We start from the raw sequence: 16,522 nt of genomic DNA on the forward strand, positions 1-16,522 counted from the left end.
GGGAATTGAGAACAAGAGGACACAATCCTAAAATGAGACATAGGCCGAGAAGTGCATTTTCCAAAGGCTAATGGGAATCTGGCACGCTTGTCCCCCAGAACGCTGTGGCCGTTGGATCAGTTGAAATTTTCAATTGTGAGGCTGATTGTTGTTTGTTAGGTAACCGTTTGAAGGCATATGGAGCAAAGATGGGTAAATGGAGTTGAGATATAAATCAGCGATAATCTAACTGTTGGTAAAGCTTGAATAGCCAATTTCAGCTCCTGTGTTTCATGTCCAGAGCAATTTATGTCAGATTCATGAGACAGCTGGAGGAAAATGATGGGCAATTACCTTTTCTGTGCCAATATAAATCTTGCTTCTGACTTTTATCACCTGTCTTGGGAAACTATAGGTTGGCAATCTGACATAGACTGTATTCTGGCTCATGAACTTTGAGAGAAGCATTACTGACAAAAGTAACCCCACAGTCTGGTTTACATGAATCCTTTAAAGCTGGCAGAGAATGAACAAGACTATGTTTCTGGTACAATCGTGTAAGATAACTCCATTGCTGCAGAAGCAAGTACTCGTACTTTATTTGCTGAAGTGAATGATGAGAAATGTTTCATGCTTAGAATGAAGATTTTCATGAAGTATTTCATTGGATCATTTTCCAAGCGTGTCTACATGTGCATTTGAAACATTGATTTCAGCCCTTTACCTACATTTTTGTGCAGTGATTTGGAGTGCTATCAACTATCCAACTTCCACTAGTACTACCTTACTGTGGGTAAAGTCAAGATTATTGTCTTACCTGTTGAGCAATTATGGGCATGATTTTGTGTCGACTCTCTCTGGCTTGTTTTGGAGTTTCAACATTCCTTGGGTCTGTGCCAAGTCTCTGTTTCCTACAATTAACCTGTTACCAGATTGGCTTGCATGTTGACCAACATGTTACAGTTGAGGTATATTGCTTGGAAATTTGAAGAAAAGTGCACTTTATTGAAATCAACATCTTGGATATATTTATTTCAATTATTTTAAATTTATTTTCATTTTAAGGAGCAGATCATAGTGCTTTTTTGCAGCAGCAACATGTCAGAAGGAAGCATCGGTTAATATTTCATGCTGTCAGGTTTTTTTTTGCGTTTGCAGTGATGGAGTCGGATGTTTATGTGGCCTGGCCAGTTGAACCCTTGTGTTTCTAATCATAACATCACCTTTGGAGAGTAGTTCTGTGTCAAATTCTAGTTTTGACCTTTCACCTCTTCTTCTCCTTTAATTTCATGCTGTAAAAACAGCATAATGAGGGGTTTACTGACCCAATTGGAAGTTTTAATAAAACCTATTAGTGCTAAAAGTTGTGCCTTAAGGAAGCAATTACTAAAAGAAACCCAGCTTGGTGCTGGCCTAGGTAATGGACATTCCCATTAAATGTTTCCAGATTGGTTGTTTAACTCTTGCACTACCTTTATTCTGATGTAAATGCTTTCACTATGAGCTCTGTCCACAAAGATGCACTCTTGAACATTGGTGATTTAGTAACTAGAGTACCAAACTGAAACAATTGGCACTGTTTTATGCACTGAGGCTGAACTCTGGCTTCAAAATTGGACTCAAAGTCTCAGACATGTACCTATGATCACTGCCACCCAATCCTAGGTTTAAACACAACCGTTTCTAATTCCATTCCATCACTCTTAAGGAGCAATAACCAGATTAGGTTTATGCCACTTAATATTGATTTGTCCCTGATAGAAACTTTTGGATTAAAAATTATGAACACTGATTATCAGTCTTTGTAAGTAATAGATCTGGCACTAAACAGCACTTCTAAACCATTCGATGTTTCCTTGTCAAATCTTCAATAATATAAATGCTTCATGTTGTGCTTTTGCCAATTTATAAGGTAGTGAGAATTCAAAGAAAATCTGAGGAATCAATAAGATGTGGCTAAAGGAATGGAAGTAACACGGTACTGGTTGAGGAGTAATATCATAGTTGGAGAGGGGGGCAAGACAGAGGGGAGTGCCCCAAAGATTGGTGTTTACCCAGCGTTGCTAATTTGCACAAGTGACCTGGATTCAGAGCTCAATGTAACCCATCACATTCAGGGATAACAAACTGGGGAAAGTCGGATTTGTGACAATAATCCAGCATTCAGGAATCAACAAAGCATACAGAATTCCAAACGATGCACCCAGGTCGCTTTTGAGTACAAAGTGATTCAGAGAATGTCATGTGACAAGAGATTTTGGGTGAACAGCAGTTCAGTTACCATAGAGATTTGTACTTAGCTTTTGCGTGATTTATGATCACCAAAATCTATTAGTATCTGTGGTTTGAAATACTGTAAATGCAAATCAGTGGGAACATAGATTCAAACTTTAAGTGAGGTCATGTGATACCATGGCAAGTAAGCAGCCTCCAAAGATAAAATGTTTGGACAGTCCTGCTGTAGTATTTTGGTATGTGGCATTTGGTAAATTCAATGCAGAGACAGCCAAACTGGTGTGGATGTTGAATGGTTATGTTCCTAACTCCACTCTTGACAGAGTTTGCGTATTTAATTTTGTTACAATCCCAATGGGGAAACAAACCAAAATAACCAAATGTAATGAATGACCCTCAAATAAGGAAATTACCAACAAGATTCCACTTTTTATTGCTTTTACTTCAACACTAATCAGAATCAACATAAATAAAACATGATATAACAGGTGAATGATGCCCAGTGTGAACAACAAATTGCATGTGGAATAGCAGGTACAGCTGTTATGATCTTGAGAGAGATCATTAACTTTTGAAACAAAATTCAAACTACCAGTGCATCGATGGTTATGGGGAGTTAGGGACATTTCTTTATTGTAGATGAAACAATGATGCTTTTTACGTTCACTCATTATTAAATGTTCATATTAATATCCAGTGTTGTACTTGCTACTCTGTGGCCACCTTTGAATTGCAATTATTTTAGGTTTATCAGCTTCTCACCAATTGCTTCCATCAACTTACATTTAAAAATCATAGAATCCCTACAGAGCAGAAGGAAGCCTTTTGGCCCATCGAGTCTGCACCAACAACAATCCCACCTGGGCCCTATCCCTATAACCCCAGGTATTTACCTTGCTAATTCCCCTGATACTAAGGGGCAATTTAGCATGGCCAATCAACCTAACTCGCACACCTTTGGGAGGAAACCAGAGCACCCGGAGGAAACCCACACAGGCATGGGGAAAACATGCAAACTCCACACAGTGACCCGAGGTCAGATTTGAACCCAGGTCCCTGGCACTGTGAGGCATCTGTGCCATCGTGCCGCCCTAAATGTCAATCCCCAAACTAAAAAGTTATATTCTTAAAACATATGAATTGCAAAATTATACATTTTCACAACACAAGAATATCTCATGAAATTCCAAGTATTTGCATCACCCCCTGCAGAATTGTTGCACTATGTACAATCTTGCAGTCTCTCCCACTGGTCCTCCAGAATGCAGAATCACCCACTTAATGGATTTGGCGCTTGAGTTACTTGCAAAAGTAGCTCGACTCTGACATCTGAGTCTCCCAGAGACCAATGACATTTATGAGATATGTGGAAAGTGCAGGAAGATGACTTTGAGGTAGAAGATCAGCCATAATCCAGTTAAATTGTGGAGTTGGCTTGAGGGGCCTGAGCCTATATTCCAAACAGCAAATTCTACAGAACCTCTTTGGCTAGATTCACAACAATCCGGATGGCATAGATTCCCCAGAGACTCTTTTATCTGACTCCTTTAATAAACTTTATTGAACAATGTGGTTGGCTGAGGCATAGCCATAGAATTTCTAATTTATGTTCTCTGCTCCAACCCGGTTTTCAGTTTTCCGTTCTTTTTAACTGTATTACACAACCAGCTCCTTGTAAATGTGCCTTCTCTGTTTTTCCACTCTTTCTCTGTCCACAGGGTTTCTGTATATTAGCTGCCTTCCTGTTGGTGCTGCTCCCAGGTCAAGGATTGACAAGGTCACATGAATCAGTATTTCTTATTATTTGAGAAAATGACAATTGAGCTCTTTACAACCAATGCAAGCATTTCAAACATCCTTGAAAACAATTACAAATTCCTTAGACGTTTTCAAAAATTTACAAAAGTTCCTAATATACAGTTTCCGGGTCAAAGGTAATCATACTTGGCATTTTGACACATTGTAAGGAACTATTCAATCTAATGTAAAATGCAGTCAAAAGCGAAACATACATGAATATACAGAATGGCCTACCTAATGACAATCTTTTTCCACCTGAAATTTCCAGGTTTGGACTTCATGAATACTGCAGGAATGCTGGCTTCCTGCTCAGCAACTTGCTGTTATTTAAATTTTGTTCTTGGGATGTAGATGACACTAACAAGGTACTGTAGTATTTATGATCCCTAACTGCCCTAAGGGAATTGGGGAACTGGAATCAGGTGCCAGACAGACCAGGTAGGGCTGATTAGAGAATTCTTGGCACATTTTCACGACTAACCCACAAATGATCCATTTTGTTGATTTTTGTTTCACAGATCACAGTGCTGAGATTTGAACTGATGACCTTTGGGTTCTTAGTCCAGTTCTTAATCCATAATTGCAAGGTGATCTAACACCCTTGTTGACATGTAACCAGTGGTGTAAAATCTTTCCTGCTCACACAGCAATTGTGGCTATGTTGGTCTGGAGCAATAACCCAATGTATTTTCGCAAGAAATAATTGATACATTATTGTACAGTACTTTGCATTTATAACATTTGCGTTACTGCTAAATGTTATCACTTCTCCTGCAACCCCCAAAGCATATAGTACGTTTTTGATAAAGTCTCCTCTGCAGAGGCTCTGATTTATCCCAGTCCTAGTTAGTACATGTTGATTTATACATGAGAAAGTCAACCCCATCAGGTTTAATGTATAAAATGTGCATCCCATTTGTCATCATGTCAGGTTTGGTATGTTTTTGATTTATTCAAATGGTTTGGTTATTGTTTCCATGCATTTACTTATCTGGTATTCCTGGATGAGATTTGTTGACAGTAATAATTCCAAAATAATGAACTAAGTACAGCAAGATTAGTTGACTTAGATTATGTTAATGCAATTTTAACTCTTTTTAAGTAAATGTCAGTGACAATTAAACACTTTCTGTAAAAGGCCCTTTCTTTATACAGGATCATTATTTTATATTTTTCCTTCAAGTTATTTAGCTATGTATATATGTGTGGAGGAGGTGATGATTGGTAGAGGATGAAGACAAATTGTGTTCAAGAGAGCCTTGTTAAAATTCCAGACTCTGCAGAGGCACAAAAAAATGCTCAGATTGACTGAAAGGTACAAATATGTGATTCCTACAGCAAGACATGATTGGCTATGAATAATTTTTTAGTTGGACAAAGAACCACCAAACTGAAGTAAGTCCTTTTTTTTGATAGATATGCTATCAAAAGTATAAATGATGAAATAAAAACATCTTTAATTTAGATATACAAATTTGTGTTCAGTAAAACCCATACATTTTTATGAGGATAATCAGTAATTTTCCTTTTCTTAAAATGTGGGTTCTTCTCAAATTATCTCTGGGTGCCTATGCGGAACCATATTCTTGTATGATTTTTAGGTACCTGTGTTGTAGATGAATGAGGTAGTTTTGGTTTGCCATTTGCATCTGGTTGGAGTTACCCTGGCCAAATCTTGACTTCTTCCTCCCTGTTGATACTGCTTTTTAAAATATAGCCCACCTCTCCGAAAAAGAGACTTCCCAACACTAACACACCAAAACATGTGCTCTACAAAAATTCCTCCTCACTGTGGGGTGCAGGAGAAACGAAACTCCAGAAATCTTTTTCTTTTGCGTCATTTTAAATATGCAACACCGCCCCCCACACCCAAAGAAGACAGCTCCACATGCTAATGGTTGCAAGGCTTCTCGAGACGGACTAGGTTGCTCGGTGCTTGTTTGACTTATTGAGACTTTTACCCATCAATTTTTCAGGTTTCACAGGCATTTGGTGTGTTAATTTTATTTTCCCTTGCTTTGACTTTACAGTGGAAAAAAGTGATTTGAAGTTTAATGGACAAATTAACCAGTATGAAATAATTACATACACGAAGCCTCTGGGTGGTCACGTGGATGCTGGGAAGACGCAGGTACAAATGTTGTCATGTGTTGGGAGCACAGGAGTTCTCCCCCGGACACGGGCAGACAAGCAGCCTGTAAGGGCTGCTTAGTAGTATGAATAAATCTCTTGTTGTTGGTCCCTGATTGCCAGTTATTGCAATCCAGTACTTCTACTTGGTGCCAGGAGTTGGCAGAGTGGCACAGGGACATCACCACATTGATGCACTCGTGTTTGATGAAAATATCACAGAAGACTGGACAAACTTTGAGAGAGGGTGGCATATCTAGCGAGACAAATCAAAGACAGTACAGGCATACGCTCTTTTCAATTTAGCAAGCCCCGAGGCAGTCGAGAAATTTGTGTCTTTGGTTTTTCAAATGGAGGAAGAGATGGAGAACCCTGAGATATTGCTAAAAAGTTTGAGCACATATGCATGCCAGTAAAGAACATTATATTGGATAGACACATACACTACCAACCAAAAATTTGACGAATCTATTCAATTGTATACAGCGACTCTCAAAGTCCTAGCAAAAGGCATGTTTGGCACCCTTGCCAATGACCTTGTGAGAGATCGCAGTGTGTGTGGGATCCATAGTGATGTTGTCCTCAAGCAGCTTCTTCACAGATTTAACTCTGGAATCTGCGGTCAACATCTTGATTTGATTTGATTTATTATTGCCACATGTATTAACATACAGTGAAAAGTATTGTTTCTTGAGCGCTACACAGACAAAACATACCGTTCATAGAGAAGGAAACAAGAGAGTGCAGAATGTAGTGTTTCAGTCATAGCTAGGGTGTAGAGAAAGATCAACTTAATGCAAGGTAAGTCCATTCAAAAGTCTGACAGCAGCAGGGAAAAAGCTGTTCTTGAGTCGGTTGGTATGTGACCTCAGACTTTTGTATCTTTTTCCCGAAGGGAGAAGGTGGAAAAGAGAATGTCCGGGGTGCGTGGGGTCCTTAATTATGGATGGGAGGCTGGTTTGCGTGATGGATTGGGCTACATTCACAACCTTTTGTAGTTCCTTGTGGTCTTGGACAGACCAGGAGCCATACCAAGCTGTGATACAACCAGAAAGAATGTTTTCTATGGTGCATCTGTAAAAGTTGGTGAGAGTCGTAGCTGACATGCCAAATTTCCTTAGTCTTCTGAGAAAGTAGAGGTGTTGGTGGGCTTTCTTAACTATAGCATTGGCATTGGGGGACCAGGACAGGCTGTTGGTGATCTGGACACCTAAAAACATGAAGCTCTCGACCCTTTCTACTTCAGCCCCATTGATGTAGACAGGGGCATGTTCTCCTTTACGCTTCCTGAAGTCGAATGAGCAGTCAGAAAGAAGCAATAAAGATATAAGTGAGAAACAGAGCTTTTTGCAGTACAAGAGATGCCATACCTCAACTCGCAGCAGAAATACATGTTTGAAGTTTTATAAACGCTGTAACAAATGGACCCATTTTGCGAAATGTTGCAAATCCAAACCACAGCAGCCTGCCTGTGCCGCCAGCCACATTGCAGCAGGGTTCGGTGTATGAACAGGATAAATGAATTGGAGCTCAATCAGCATAACCAAAGCATTAAACCTCCAAAAACACTCGACTGTGAGAATGTCGACTCCCTCATGGGGAAGGGTGAAATTTTCACCATGTTAAACATTGCCCAAAGCAATGTAAAAATAAATGTAAAGAGCGACACTGAAGCAGAGTGCAACATTCTGTCCAGGCAGTTGCTGCGGGAAATCGATCTATATATTGTACCAGATTTTAACACTGAGGTAGACCTCATGGCATATTGTGGACAAACTGTCCATATAGAAGGTGTGGCCACCCTCCCTTGCACACAGGGCAGTTTCATATCATTGACCAAAATGTAAAGCTGATTTTTGGGTCATCGGGAAAGCAAAACACGAGGGCTAATCCACCTTGGTCCAGATGTACACACTCCAGAAATGATAGAATGTAAAGACCTATGCAACTGCAATATTACTGGTGTTAGGGACAAGATCAAAAACACCAAGATATATTAAGAAGTTAGATTAAACTCCAACTATTTTTGATTTGGCATTAGTGTGAGAATAAGGTGTTTCGCTCCAGGTGTGATTCTATTGATCCACCAGGAAGTTTGTATCAAAACAAACTTTATTTAACTATAACAAAAATAATTACTGTAACTTTTACCATTTGAAATGCTTAAACATGACCAGATATAATTCTTAACTGCTAGCCTATCTCTATTAGTTCCAATTTAAGCAATAATCCTCATAGACTCAAACTTCTCTTCAAAACAAGTTAGCAAAAACACACAGGGCTTACATGCTAGTACGCTTTAGCAGTCTTATAGTCCTTTAGCACTTCTGGAGAGAGATACCTATTTTCTAGCATGTCCCAAACAGCAATCTTCAGAGGGAGAGAAGAGCCACTGCACCTTACAGACCCGAGCAAACAGCTAAACCTGTCTTTTCCCTGAAAGCCTAGCTCCACCCACTCACACGACCATCTCTTGTCAATCAACCCAACCAAATCCCACTCCAAAACCTTGGGAAGAAACAAAAACAAACAAAAAATGCACCAGCTCAGATAAAAAAAAAACACCACACTATCCAGAATCAACGATTCTTCTGCACTCTCAGCATGTGGGCCACCCAGAGCGGACAAATCAGCACCATAAACCAGAGCTAAACTCCAAATACTGCTCACAAGAAACATAAAAAAAACCTCACAGAGGCACAGTATCATCACATTGGGAAGCTACCTGTAATATATCATATGAGGCTAGATGACTCAATTCCACCCGCAGTCTGTGCTCCAGGAAGAGTTCCCACAATGCTGAAGCTGAAAGTAGTCGATGAGCTGGATCGAATGACAACATTGGGTGTCATCGCCCACATAGACAAGGCCACAAAGTTGGTTTCAGCAATGGTGGCTGCAGTAATGAAATACAGCACGGTCAGGATCTGCATTGACCCAGTTCACAAGGCACTGTGCAGACCTCATCACCCCATGACGATGGTTGAACGGGTTATAGCTGACATGCCCAATAATGAAGTCTTCAGCATCTTGGGTGCGAAGTGTGGGTTTTGGCAAACCCTGTTGGATGAAAAAACCTTAAAATCCACTGCATTCATGTCTCCTCCAGTAGGCAGATACCATTTCCTCCGCATGTCCTATGGGATCTCCACTGGCAGGGAGGTTGTCACAGTGAATGGAGCAACTCTTTGCAGGACAATCCTGCAAAATCTTCTTTGATAACATCCTGGTCTGGGGTTGGATAATGTAAGAACACAATGCACGTCTTTGTTTAGGCCTCAACAGATTCAGGATCATACAGTTAAAACTCAACCCAGCTAAATTCAGTTTCAGAGTCAACCAGATTCCCTACGTGGGTCACTTGTTCACAGAATAAGCGCACTTTGCAATGCTTCCTTAGTATGATGAATTGTCTTTCTAAGTTTATTCTTGCTACAGTGGAGTCCCCTGACCTCTTCTTCAGCTCCTGCATTAAGATGGGGTGGCATGGTGGCACAGTGGTTAGCGTTGCTGCCTCACAGTGCCAGGGACCGGGGTTCAATTCCAGCCTCTGGTAACTGTGCGGAGTCTTCACGTCCTCCCCGTGTCTGTGTGGTTTTCCTTCAGGTGCTCCTGTTTCCTCCCACAGCCTAAAGATGTGCAGGTTGGGTTGTTTGGCCATGCTAAATTGCCCCTTAGTGTCAGGGAAATTAGCAGGGTTATTATGTGGGGTTACGGAGATAGGGCCTGGGTTGTTGTTGGTGCAGGTCCCGTGGGCCAAATGGCCTCTTTCTGCACTGTAGGGTTTCTATGCTGAATGGTGTTGGGAAGAACACCATACTGTTGCGTTCAACAAGTTCAAGCTGACACTCTGAACCCCTCCATGCTAAGATACTTCGACGTTCGAGTACCTGTACTTGTATCAGCAGATGCCTCCCAGCACAGAATTGGCACAGTCTGTATCCAGAATGGCAGACCATTAGCCTTCGCATCAAGGGTCCTCCCTGACACTGAGACCCGTTAAGCCCATATCGAGAAGGAGCTCCTTGCCCTCATTTTCACTTGTCAGAAATTTCATGGCTTTATACATGGTCGTGCTGTAAGTGTTGAAACTGATCATCAGACATTTATAAGTATCTGTTCTTTCAAAAGCCCCTTCACACTGCATCTGCACGATTACAATGCATGATGCTCAAGCTGCAGCCCTACAACCTCAGTGTCATCTACAAATGCAATGAGGAGTTATACCTTGCTGATTCCCTACCCAGAGCCTTGCTGCCCACCATGACGAGGCAGATCATGAGAACGACATTAACATCAGGACATCCAGATACTTCTGTCTTGTCAAATCAAGGAACTTAAGGGTGCCCTACAGGTGGATCTTGCATGCAGGCAGCTCCACAAAGTCATTATGAAAGACTGGCCCGAGTCCTCAAACGAGCTTCCCCATGAGCTCCTTATATTCCTCTCTACAAGAGAGGACCTAACCATACAAGATGGGCTGATACACCATGGCCAGCGATTTGTCATCCTCAACTCTCTGCAGAGGTACTATTCCCAGCAACTCCACCAAGGATCCTCAGGGTTGGAGGCAGTGAGGTACAAGGCAAAGGAATCCCTATACTGGCCATGGATGTATGTGGACATGGAGAGGGGAGTATCCAGGTGTCCACCATGTAATGCAATCTAGCCGTATTAAGCCAAAGAACCACTGCACCTACATGGGCTCCCAGGTCTCCCATGGTCACTCACAACAGATGATATCGTCAAATGGAATGGTAAACAGGACTTGGTCTGAGTCGATTTGTACTCTGATTGGTTTGAAATTGACCACCTGCTAGATGTGAAGAGTAAGATGGTCACAGGTAAGTTCAAGAGACACTTGGCACATGTGGCATCCTTCAGAGGACAATGACGGACAATGCGCGCCAGTTCATCTCCAGGGATTTCACACACATGGGACATTATGAGTCGACCCCTGCACCCACAGTCTAATGGCCTGGCAGGATGGACGGTATGCTCAGCCATGCACCGACTTGAGGAATGTGCTCCAGACCAGACACCTACATTCTTCAACCTGCGGAATGCACTGAGACAGGGTCTGTCCTCGTCAGCACAGTGAATGTTCTCCAGGCACAACAGGATCATGATCCCCGTCACCAAGGCCCTCTTGCAACCGAAAGTTGAAACCAACGTGGGTGGTGCACTCATGAAGAACAAAAGGGAAAGAAGTTTTACAATCGCAATATTCACAGACACTGTCCTTTAGAACCTGGTCAAATAGTCAGGATTCAGACCCCACACAGCCACGACAAACTGGCAGTGGTAAAAAACCATGCCTCACAGCCAAATAGCTAAGTGGTTGGCTCAGATGGTGCTCATTGCATATGAAACCAACGTCACCTACTGCAGGTATCTGAACTAAAATCGTCAACCACCACAGTACCCCATGCATCCGGCATGCAATCCAGGCCCCTAGACCAATGGAACTGAAGGCTCATCCAGAGGTCAACACAGCAAATCCTGCAGGCACTGGGAATATTGTAAGGATCCCTGATGCGGACAGCAACCCAAGGGCATCTAAAGCATAGCCCTCTGGCACAATCATACACTCAGGGTGCATGAGTCAATCGTAGAGTCTTAGAATTTTCCAGGACAGCAAGATACCTTTCGGCCCATCATGTCTGTGCCAGCCATTAAGAACCTATCCTAATCCCATTTTACAGCACTTGGACCATGGCCTTAGATGCTATGGTGTTTCAAGCGTTCATCTAAATACTTATTAAATATTGTGAGGGTTCCGGCCTCTAGCACCCTCTCAGGCAGTGAGTTCCAGATTCCCACCACCCTCTGGGTGAAAAATCGCCTTTAAATCTCTTGCCCCTTCCCTTAAATCTTACCACCTAGTATTGACCCCTTTACTGAGGGGGAAAGTTTCTTCCTTTCAACCCAATCTATGTCCCTCAAAATTTTGTACGTCTTGATGAGATCCCCCTTCAGCCTTCTCTGCTCCGAGGGAAAGAACCCTAGCCTAACCAGCCTCTCTCCATAGGTGCAATGTTCCAGCCCAGACAACGTCCTGGTGAATCTCCTCCGGACCTTTTAAGTGCAATCACATCCTTCCTTCAGAGCTGCACACTGTACTCTAGCTGTGATCTAATGAGCGTTTTATGTGGCTCCATCATAATCTCCCTGCTCTTATATTCTATGTCTCAGCTAATGAAGGCAGGTATTCCATGTGCCTTCTTAACCACCTTATCTACCCGATCTGTATTTGAGTAAACCAAATACAAGGTTCAAGGACTATGTGGTGAACTACCACATGGACCTTGTTTAATAAAGGGGGAGGAGATGCAACACGCTAAGTACCAGGTTCAGCAGCTCAATAACTGTTTATAGTTAAGTGTTCAACTTGTATGTTGTAAATGGTGACTGTTCTCTTACACTGCTACACCTCAGTACGGCCAGTTGTCCCAGATTAAACGGGGAAGATGTAGATTCAGTGATCACGTGGATGCTGGGATAAAGCAGGTACAAAAGGAGTCTCGTGTCAGGAGCGTGGAAATTCCCCCCCTTGTCACGGGCAGACGCACCAAATGTAAGAGCTGCTCAGTATGATCAATAAGCCTGTATTATTGTTAGTCCCTGGTTGCCAGTTATTGCAACCCAGTACTTCTACATCCTACTTATCAAAAGAAAATTTTCAGGGCAAAAAACATTTGTTTTTATTCTGTTTGCATACGATACATATTAATATCCTTGCTCCCCCCTCTCCCCCAATGTTCTCTCTCTACTTCAAGCATTGTTGCTGCATACTGATCTGTAGTAGGAACCCTGGCTAATTTCTCTCTCCACCCCATCCTAATTGAAGGATGCTAAGGGTAATTTTATAATGAGCTACGGTGAGGTCAGTGCGCTGAACACGAGCTATGCATCATATCTTGTTCTTATAGCTTGACTACTCACTGGGGAAATTCACTGAGCTATTGGGTAACCAAGAGCCTATTTTTCTTGAAACAGAGCTTAAATCTATTTCCTGTAATTATAGAGGTTTCATCATATTTCATGTACACCTTTCATGGGTTGTGTCCAAGTTTCTATATTGTTAACACGTCCCCATGGCATCACAAGTTTCCAATTTTGGTGCTTCCTTTTGTTAACTGCTTGAGTCGTCTTTCCATTCCTGTCTCCAGAGGGCACAAAACATTCTAAACTGAGCCTCTTTTTTCTTGTGTTTTTAAAAAGGTCCATCTTTTGAGTGGGATTAATTTTAGGGACAACTGAGCGATATTTCTGTATACTTTATTCTTGCCTTTCCATTGGCGTTTATTACCATTATTACCTTTGGGCACAAATGAGAACTGTCCTTCATGTAATTAGTCATTTGCCCAGGAGACAAAACATTCCATCTCATGAACATGAGAAATAGACTAAGCCATAGGTAGGCTATAAACTGTGAAGATGGCTTTATATTGCGCCTGACTTCATGATATATAATAATCTAAGTGATCTACCTCTGTAGTGACAGTAGCTATATGTTAACTGGCCAGGATCTCGATGATATTGTTTCCAAACATGTAGTTCTTGGATAAGCTGATTATGTAGGAAGCAGTGAATGGAAACCAACATCTTCCTTTCACTTTGGTCTCAGTACCAGTACGCTGTGACATTTAGAAACTAGCTTTGGCCTGTACAGTTTTGGTGAGTATCTGCATTGTAGATATCACAGCATATAATACTTTACATTGGAAATTCTTTATGTTGACACGACTAGAATTATTTATATTGAGACTGATTGGAGCTATGTATGTATGGCTTTCAAATAATGAAATAGATTGAGCAGATCAGTTTTAATATCTGATGTCAAGGTTAAAGCATGTATATAAGAAAGAGGGCTCCTTTAATGCTTGGTATTTCAGCCACATTTTTCTTTCGAAAAAAAAATGTTTAACTGTCATTTCAAAAGAGAACATATACAGAGAAAATGTCTTTAAAGGTTGGCTCAGCGTGGGGTGCTGCTATCATCACCCTCAGCACTCGCACTTACATACTCAGTAACAGAATACTGCACCCCTGTTTGGCCAAGATCATCACACACAAATGCACACACATGCATGCACACTTTGCAATGCCCCACACCTATGGGCGGCATGGTAGCACAGTGGTTAGCACTGCTGCTTCACAGCTCCAGGGACCTGGGTTCGATTCCCGGCTTGGGTCACTGTCTGTGTGGAGTTTGCACATTCTCCTCGTGTCTGCGTGGGTTTCCTCCGGGTGCTCCGGTTTCCTCCCACAGTCCAAAGATGTGCGGGTTAGGTTGATTAGCCATGCTTAAAAAATTTTTTTTCCCTTAGTGTCCTGAGATGTGTAGGTTAGAGGGATTAGTGGGTAAATATGTAGGGATATGGGGGTAGGGCCTGGGTGGGATTGTGGTCAGTGCAGACTTGATGGGCCGAATGGCCTCTTTCTGTACTGTAGGGTGTCTATGATTTCTATGATCACTTCATGCTGATCTATTCAGCCCACCTGAGGTACAACTCCCTGTGGTGAACCACTGTAATACTGTCTGTATATGGGATATGCCTGGACGCGCCCCTGCTGCCTCAATCCGGGGCTCCGCCCTCCTCGGGGTATAAAGGTGGCTGCTCTCCGCCCCTTTTGCCTCAGTTCAGGTTAGCCATCGGTTTGGGAGTGCTTCTGTTCTTGTTAATAAAAGCCTGTTGTTTCGCAACATCTAGTCTTTGCGTGAATCAATGGTGCATCACTCCCATCAAGAAAGCTAATCTGGAGCAACCCTCTCACGCAGGACATCATTGCAAATTCCACCTGGATAAATGAATGGGAATCATTAGTCACATCAAACAAGTACCTGGTCTCAAACCCAACCCAACAGCTGCCTGGTTTCAACTTTCCAAGGAAAGAGTGTTGCACACTCAACAGGTTCAGGACTAGCCACGGCCCCTGCTTGGCCAACTTCCACAAATGGGGCATTAGTACCACTCCCTCTAAGTGCCTGTGGGAGAGAGCAAGCTGATCACCACATCATTGATGAGTGTCCAATCTACAGACTCATCAGAGACCGATCCACACTCAACACAGCAGGACCAGAAGAAACTGCTTGGCTGAGGGACTTTGCATGCATTTACTAAATAATAAAAATAAATTGTTAACGAGCTCAGATTGACTGTTTTAAAGTTCATGAGAATAAATTCATATGATACAAGTCAGATAGAGGGAGAAAACATCAATGGTTGCAGGGTTAACTGAGGCAGACATCCAGCCAGCTGGCTACCATTTGCGGACGTTTTTGCTTTACTGCCTCGTTTCTTCTCCTGATTGGTTTATCAGTAAGCTCCATGAGGTTTACAGCCTCTGAGGTGTGCTATGGATTGTATTTAGGCAGCTGGCCTCTGATCTCAGTCGTCGTTTATCCTCTTGAGGCAGCTATAATCACATTCTTTTATGTTGTACGCAAGGGTTAGTTAAGGAAGCTGCTGGTTCACTTTAGGAACAAACTCTTCCCTCATTCTTATTTATGTAGGAAAGTTCCACATTTGTAATGATTGCCCGTTGAAAATATTGCAGGCATGAGACTTTCTGGAAAATAGAACGTGCCCTGTAATATATTCTAGACAACATTCTTTAGTTGTTCTCCTTGTACGTAGCATTGAGGTTCCGTGACACTGAGCAAATTTGTTCAGTTTCTGTAATACTGCAGTATTTTGACTGACAAATGTGGAAAATGTATTCCAGTCAAGGCTCATTTCATTATCTTCCAACTCTTTCTTCCTCAAACACCCCCCTTGCAGGTTCTTATCTGTTCACAACTTTTTGATTTACCTCATCTTCTTCCTTAGTCATTTCAAACTTGATGGTGTCATTTACATATGGGCTGTGACAACGTTACAAATGTATATTTACTTTTAAAAGACAATTAAAATCTAAGTACACCCTTGGGGTGAGCTAGGAAGGGATTGAGGTTGCATTCAAATCTCATACTTTTACTTCTGATATTCAAATCTAGCTCCTGTGTTGGTAATGGTGTCTGTACTGATGATGGCTGTAAAGTAAAATTTCATAGAATCCAGCGCGGGAGGGGGCCATTCAGCCCATCGAGCCTGCAGTGCTTACAATCCCACCTAGGCCCGATCCCCGCAATCCCATGTATTTACCCTGCTAATCCCCCGACACTAAGGGTCAATTTAACATGGCCACTCAACCTAACCCGCACATCTTTGGACTGTGGGAGGAAGCCAGGGACCGGAGCACCCGGAGGAATCCCATGCTGACACGGGCAGAACGTGCAAACTCCACATAGTCACCCGAGTCCGGAATTGAACCCAGGTCCCTGGCGCTGTGAGGCAGCAGTGCTAGCCACTGTGCCACCGTGCCAGCCAAA

At 42.3% G+C, this 16,522-nt stretch overlaps 1 protein-coding gene across 3 annotated transcripts in view; it reads left to right on the forward strand.

The window, feature by feature from the left end:
* lmf1 (lipase maturation factor 1) overlaps positions 1-16,522 on the forward strand; it is a 577,648-nt gene that overhangs the window by 51,789 nt on the left and 509,337 nt on the right. Inside the window, exon 2 of one of the 3 annotated variants that reach the window (XM_078240187.1) lies at positions 6,045-6,145. The exons of the other annotated variants lie outside the window; for them this stretch is intronic. The gene's annotated coding sequence lies outside the window, so the exon portion shown is untranslated. The remainder of the gene's footprint in view (positions 1-6,044; positions 6,146-16,522) is intronic. 3 annotated transcript variants of the gene reach the window in all.

The sequence above is a fragment of the Mustelus asterias genome, chromosome 23 (genome assembly GCF_964213995.1).
Source record: "Mustelus asterias chromosome 23, sMusAst1.hap1.1, whole genome shotgun sequence".
Classification (NCBI taxonomy): Eukaryota; Metazoa; Chordata; class Chondrichthyes; order Carcharhiniformes; family Triakidae; genus Mustelus; species Mustelus asterias.